Consider the following 7,302-nt stretch of genomic DNA (forward strand, 5'->3'; position numbering starts at 1 on the left):
ATAATGGTGACCACACAGTTAACGGTAGCCTACCCACTGAATATTATTAAAGCCAATAGGTACCGTCAACTGTGTGCTCACCATCAAAGGACTTATTGGGTACAAAGGGATAGTTCACCCAAAAATGAAAATTCTGTCATATTTTTTTCACTCTCATGGTGTTACGAACCTGAATAAATTTCTTTGTTCTGATGAACATGAATAAAGATATTTTGAGGAATGTTTGCAAACAAACCGTTCCCGGGCCCCATTCAATTCCATAATAGGAAAAAGAATACTATGGAAGTGAATGGGGCTCATGAACATGTTCACCAGAATAAAGAAATTTATACAGGTTTGTAACAACATGATAGTGTTGATGATTTCATTTCTGGGTGAACTATCCAACTATCTCTTTAAGGTGGTAGTATACTGCTTTACACTCTTAAAAATAAAGGTGCTTAAAAGGTTCTTCACACAGCGATGCCATATAAAAACCTTTTTTGGTTCCTCAAAGAACCATTTTGTCAAAAGTTCCTCGAAGAACCACTTAGTCAAAGGTTCTTTAAAGAACCATTTTCTTTCGTACATTTTTATAATCTGAAGAACCTTTTTTTTCACATTAAAGAACCTTAATAACAGTGGAAACACCTCCTGTTGGGTGTTTTGTCCATTATAAAATTTATTGCGCATGTTTTAATGGCGCTGATAAAGAAACAATCAAAAATAGGATAATATATTTACAAACACATAGCAACATGTAACAAGTTGCGTAACAGATAAGAGTTAACAATAGGCATGCATGTTTGCAGTCATTAAATTAGCTATTAATCAGTGGGGACATTTTATAATCTTGAAAATAGGGCCCAAAACCCACAGGCTGACACTGAGCGACAGAGTTAAACACCACAGCTGTGTTCTGCTTGCATTTGGTAGGCGGGTGTTAATATTAAGTCCTGTGTAGCTCAATCTTAGTTATATGGTATACCGTTTAAAGCTGCTGACAATGAGTTCTCTTTTCTTCTGCATAATTTCAACTTTGGTCCACTTGTTGTTTTTCTCCTTGTCTGTTGATACACAAGGTGAGTTATAACTTTATTTTTCACACAATGTTGTCATTTTCATAAGAACACACTACAACATAAATATAAAACCGACAATCTGATAAAGCGTTTATAGTTGGTAACACTATGTTTATTATTTTGGGCAAAACCTCCATTTCAACATTCAACATCATTGTCACATCATTAAAGCCAGCAAGTTTAAGTTATACAAGTCTACGTTTGTCTACGCAACCCTGGAGTTCTCAAACTAAACAGTGTTTACCAACGACTCTGTTTATGAAGGTCAAAAACACTGGGGTAGTTTAGATGAAAGGCGTAATTATGGCAATATATGTTTTAAAACATAAACGCATAAATGTAACCATGGCCTGAGTAGAATGGTATAAATTTAGATTTACTATATTTATTACAAAATATTTAGAAAAATTTAAAGAACTAAAATTCTTGGTTATGTGAAAAAAAAGTATTATATTAATGTCTCTGCTTAAACAATGATTAAAGAACACTCTCTTTTTTAACCACCTTTAATCATTTTCCTTCAACCTTTTGTGAAGGAAAATTATACAATAGTTCTTAGATTTAAGGATTTGTTCTGCTTTTTTGTCCACAGGATTGAATTCTACTCTAGAGTATACAGATTCTCAGAATGTGGAGTTGGGGTTTTGGAATTATGTTTATATCTGCCGCTGGACTGTAGGACTGACCATCATACTAACAGGCGTAACCTTAATAATCATTACCATCAGGTGTGTGGCTTTGTTTTTTACTAAATATATTACTCAATTACACATGAATTACATGACAATCTTCATACATAAAAAATATTTTTTAATACAACGTTAGATATGTATACTTCTGCTGATATTTTTTGTAGTGTGCGGATAGTTGGGGTCATAAGTTTACATACCACTTGCAGAATGTAATAATAATAACAATAGAATCATAGAAAGCGTCGTTTTTATTTTATATACGGCTTTAAATAAACGATTTCATAGTTTACATATAGCCCACAACACATAATAAAAACAGAATTTACAAAAATAACCCATTTCAAAAGTTTACATTCTGATTCCATAATATAGGTGAAAAATCTGTTGACATAACGTATACTGGAAGATCTTAATACAAAACAAAATGCAATTTTTATTATATGTAAAGTTATGATCACTATGTTTTTAGGCTGTATGGTTGCATCAACATCCACAAAACCTTTCTCATGCACAACATTTTCTTTGTAGTGGAAAAGGGTTGCAACACCTTTTACTTTTAAAGCATGGCCTAATAAAAAATTAGTATATAAATGATAAAATATAGATGTATCACAACAGCTTTGTGAAATGGTTGAAAAATATATAACTTAATACTGCATGTTTAATGCATGTTCTTTTCTAAATCCTGTTTCATTTTTCTTAATAGGGCGTTATAACGACGGCTTCTGATTTTCACATCTTGTACTCAAAGCTGATGATCCTCATACACTGTACATTTTTTTGTAGGAATTACAGTATTTCTGGCAGCTGTTTGCCAGTAACTTACTGTAGATTTAAATTTATGTTACTTACTACAATTTGTTCAAAGTTAAATGAACATTAAACATTAACATTAACGTCTTTATCTTTACAGAATAAAACTAAAATAACACCCTTATTAAAAGCATTCTGGCAACCAAAATCTAAAGGAAAAAACTGAAAAAGGTTGATGAAAATTTCCGGGAATGTGCTTATTTTATAGATTTATTCTGTGAAGACAAAGAATTGTTAATGTTTAATGTTCATTTAACTTTGAACAAACTGTTGCCAGTTAATAACATAATTTTAAATCTACAGTAAGTTACTGACAAACAGCTGCATTACTACAGCAAATGTTTTTATAGTCTACCATAGCAACATTTCAGCCAGTTTTCTACTTCTTAATCAGTATCTATGCTAACATTGAGGCCAACCTGTAGGACATTCGTAGATCAAGTCCTATGCTGTTTTACTTTACTCCAATTACTGTTGAGATCTTTTACCTTTAAGTTGAATTTTTTTTCTGTTATTGTCATATTACTTTTATTTTGTTTGGATTTTGTTTTTGGTTCAAAGTAGTGTGAACTGTATAGGCTGGATGTGAAAAACCATATATCTGATTGTTTGTGTTTTGGAATATTTATGTTACTGCACCTAGATTAGTTTATGTGAATACACCAGTGCATGCACTCTACATTATCTAAAAGCCAAATGCTGTATTTTGTTCAAGTTCAAGAGGATTATTATTTAATGCTCATATATTATAAATAAAACATTAATAATAAAGGTGAAATGTAATCTATTTAAATTATTTCTGACAAAATTAATATATGCAAGTATATATCTGCAAAATGTTGAGGCTGTATACAGGATGTACAAAACCAAAACTTATACCAGCACTTTTAGCACATAAAGATGTTTCCTGTGCTGACACAAAAAACCCCAAGAAACCACAGCAGACATTCCGATTGATGGTCAATCAATGAGTGGGGTTTCAGCACCTTGCAGATTCTCATACGTTTACATTTACTTACATTTCAGTTTTGCAGAAAGCAAATAAAAAGATAAAAAATATATATTTTTACATTTTTACTCACAACAAATGAACTCATCTTCTGAACATCAAATTAGTTTTCTGGCATACTTTAAGAATGCTAATAAGTTAATAGTAACACTTTACAATAAGGTTGTTTTTTAAACGTTAGTTAACTACATTAGTTAACATAAATTATATTTAAATATAACATATTTAAAATTATTTGCTGCATCCATTAACATAAGCTAATGCACAATAAACTAAAATGAATGAACTATGAATTATTGGATTTGTATTAACTTAAAGAACAAAGACTAATACTAAAGACTAATAATAAGAATAAAAATAGAGACACAATATGCTGCTAATTGTTAACTAATGCTGTTACCTAATGAGCTCTTATTGTGTCATTATATTAAACAAAATAAAAAACTTTAGACTTTAATATATATTTTTAATCCTCCACAAACTCAAACAGCACAAGTCACAACCGCAAGGAAATTTTTTTTGCGTGAGGGGCAAATAAACAGCAGAATCATTCACCGCCTGTTGCTGCATGTTGTGTAACACTATAACAAAATGTGGTCTAACTCTTGTGAGAATGTGTACTCAAGAAGGAAAAAGTTATAAATTAATAAAGATAATATTATTTAACATCTTACAGTTCCTAAACTCAAATTTAAAGAATGTGTAAAATGTGTTATTATATATTACTATATTGACTCTAAACATTTTGGCATATACTGTAATACACGTGGACACCCAATTCACTGATCCTCGTTTCTTTCTACACTGACTACTGGCACCTGGGTGTACCTGTTAAAATAAATTAAGGAATAATTGCAACTGATGGGTTAGTGTTAGTTAATGCTTAGTGTTGACCTGCTGGTAAGCATATTAATTATAATTAAGGGGCCATGGGACGAAAATCCCCATTTACAGGTTATATAAATCAATCAAGGGTGCAATAGTCAGCTATTGTCGCAAGTTCTGTTTTTTCAGCATAGTTCAATGAACTGGGTGTTTACTGAAACCATTGTTTTAATAAATGTTGGCAAACTGCATCGCAAACTTGTGTGATTGTTAGTTTGACAGACTTGCACAGATCACACTTTTAAGCAAAATAAGCAAGCAACATGCAGTACATTGTATATCAATCATTCTAAATGTAATTAATTTCTATTTAATTTTTCAGTTGTCAAGGGAATAAAAGCCCTATTTTTGAAGAATATACTCTTAAAACGGATGTGTTAAAACACATTTTGTGTCTAGTTAAGGACAACACATTTAATGTTGGAACAACACACTTTGTGTTATTTTAACACATATTGTGTTGTCCCTTTTATTTATTTAACACAAAATCAACACATAATGCGTTATGTATGTATGCATGTTTTATTGTTCTATTTTTATTTCTGTATACAACACATGCAGTATACTGTGTACTTTACTTTGTCAGTATTTCTGTCAGATGTTTCAATTTATCTGTTAGCTTATTTAAACAGTGACTGCTAAACCAAATACAGACCTTTAGAAATTGAGATGTAGTTGTCTTATGAGAATCTTCTTCAAGCACTAACAGCACAAACCACAACTGCAAAAACAACCGAAAAAGTGGGTGAATAAACAGTGGAATAAATGCATCTTTTCTCCAGCTGTTGCTTTATTATGTGTTGTGTTTAATGCCTTTTAAAAGTGCCTTTGTTGAAGTTTGAGGTACAACCTGCAATGTACTGTGTAATTAAGCAGAATTTACAATGCAACTATTTGCATTAGAGTGTGACACCGTCACACAAGAGACATGTTTACCGCTCAGTATATACAGTATATTGTGATTTTTGTGTATATTTGAGTTTTAATTGGTTTTACATGTTTTCTTAGCCATTTTATTCCATTTTAATCCTTTTGCTATTTTATGTGTTTATGTCTTTTATTTTGTTTGGGCTACCTGTCATGTGAGTAATCATATGACAGGAAGTCAGAGGCCAGTATATAAGGAAGCAGCAGAAGCATGTCACGGCCGGGGGCGGACCCGAATATACTAAAGGTCACGCCCCTCTCAACTCTTCCACCTCGAGGAGTTTCCCAAGACCACCCCAATGACCAGACAGACGAGTAAACTATGTTTAAAATAAACTTTATTTAAATATTTAAAAAGGAAAAAGGGGAAAGGGGAAAGGCAAATTAAAACTAATGTGGCTTTTTCTCGCCTCCAGGGCCACTTGCGACAAGGACTGGGGACAGGGGCTCCTTTGGGGCTCTGGTCCTAGAATCCGTGGCGCGCTCCGCTTCTTCCTGGAGGCAGAATCAAACAAAGGATTATCCAGCTGTACGTTGCTACGGGTCACTCCTTCTCTAACTCTTCGGTTTCTCTCTCTCTCTTCTGTGCTTTAGGTACGTTGCTCTTTAGACCCTGGAAACAGAGAATCGTTAGCGAGGCGTTCAGGGAGACAACTCACAGTACGGGGACTTCGGACAACACAGAGCACTCGGTGGCACCAGGTAGGCAGTTACCACAATTCCCAGTAGATGTCACCACACCAAGGTAAGTTACTCACGGCACTGGGGGTCTTCATTTCCACCAAGCGTGCATTGGAATACAGACAGGGGTTGCTGCGAACCCAGGTAAGTGTCACTACACAAAGGTCAGTTACTCACGGCGCTGGGGGTCTTGTTTCTCACAGGGCCTTCCAGTACCGGGGATCTTAGTTTACACGGAGCATCCACTGGAACACAGGTAAGTGATATCTTCAGACACAGGTCAATTTTCACTCCACAGGATAAGTTACTCACAGCACTGGGGATCTTCGTTTACACAGAGCCTTCGCTGGAACACAGGTAAGTGATTGCTATAAGCATATAAGCACAGGTCAATATCTCTACACAGGATGGATTACTCACAGCACTGGGGATCTTCGTTTACACAGAGCATTCGCTGGAACACAGGTAGGTGATTGCTATGAGCACAGGTTAATTTCTCTACACAGGATGGATTACTCACAGCACTGGGGATCTTCGTTTACACAGAGCATTCGCTGGAACACAGGTAAGTGATTGCTATAAGCACAGGTCAATATCTCTACCAGGATGGATTACTCACAGCACTGGGGATCTTCATTTACACAGGGCATTCGCTGGAACACAGGTAAGTGATTGCTATAAGCACAGGTTAATTTCACTTCACAGGATACGTTACTCACAGCACTGGGGATCTTCGTTCACACACAGAGCCTTCGCTGGGACACAGGTAAGTGATTGCTATAAGCACAGGTCAATATCTCTACACAGGATGGATTACTCACAGCACTGTGGATCTTCGTTTACACAGAGCATTCGCTGGAACACAGGTAAGTGATTGCTATAAGCACAGGTTAATTTCACTTCACAGGATACGTTACTCACAGCACTGGGGATCTTCGTTCACACACAGAGCCTTCGCTGGGACGCAGGTAAGTAATTGCTATAAGCACAGATTAATTTCACTTCACAGGATACGTTACTCACAGCACTGGGAATCTTCGTTCACACACAGAGCCTTCGCTGGGACACAGGTAAGTAATTGCTATAAGCACAGATTAATTTCACTTCACAGAATAAGTTACTCACTGCACTGGGGATCTTTACGCTCACTCACAGACAGTGGACTTTCGCTACAGCGTTGGTGCATCGTATTCCTTCACCCATCCACTCAAGCTGTCCGGGCGTCGTAGGGACT

The 7,302-nt window shown here is 35.2% G+C and overlaps 1 long non-coding RNA gene across 1 annotated transcript; it reads left to right on the forward strand.

Moving 5' to 3' along the window:
* The first annotated feature begins 893 nt into the window (after nt 1-893).
* On the forward strand, nt 894-3,285 carry LOC129443776 (uncharacterized). Its single transcript, XR_008644216.2, has 3 exons — nt 894-1,061; nt 1,654-1,789; nt 2,460-3,285. It is a non-coding gene; the product is annotated as an uncharacterized lncRNA (long non-coding RNA).
* Nucleotides 3,286-7,302: the final 4,017 nt, after the last annotated feature.

This window comes from Misgurnus anguillicaudatus, chromosome 3 (assembly GCF_027580225.2).
Source record: "Misgurnus anguillicaudatus chromosome 3, ASM2758022v2, whole genome shotgun sequence".
NCBI lineage: Eukaryota > Metazoa > Chordata > Actinopteri > Cypriniformes > Cobitidae > Misgurnus > Misgurnus anguillicaudatus.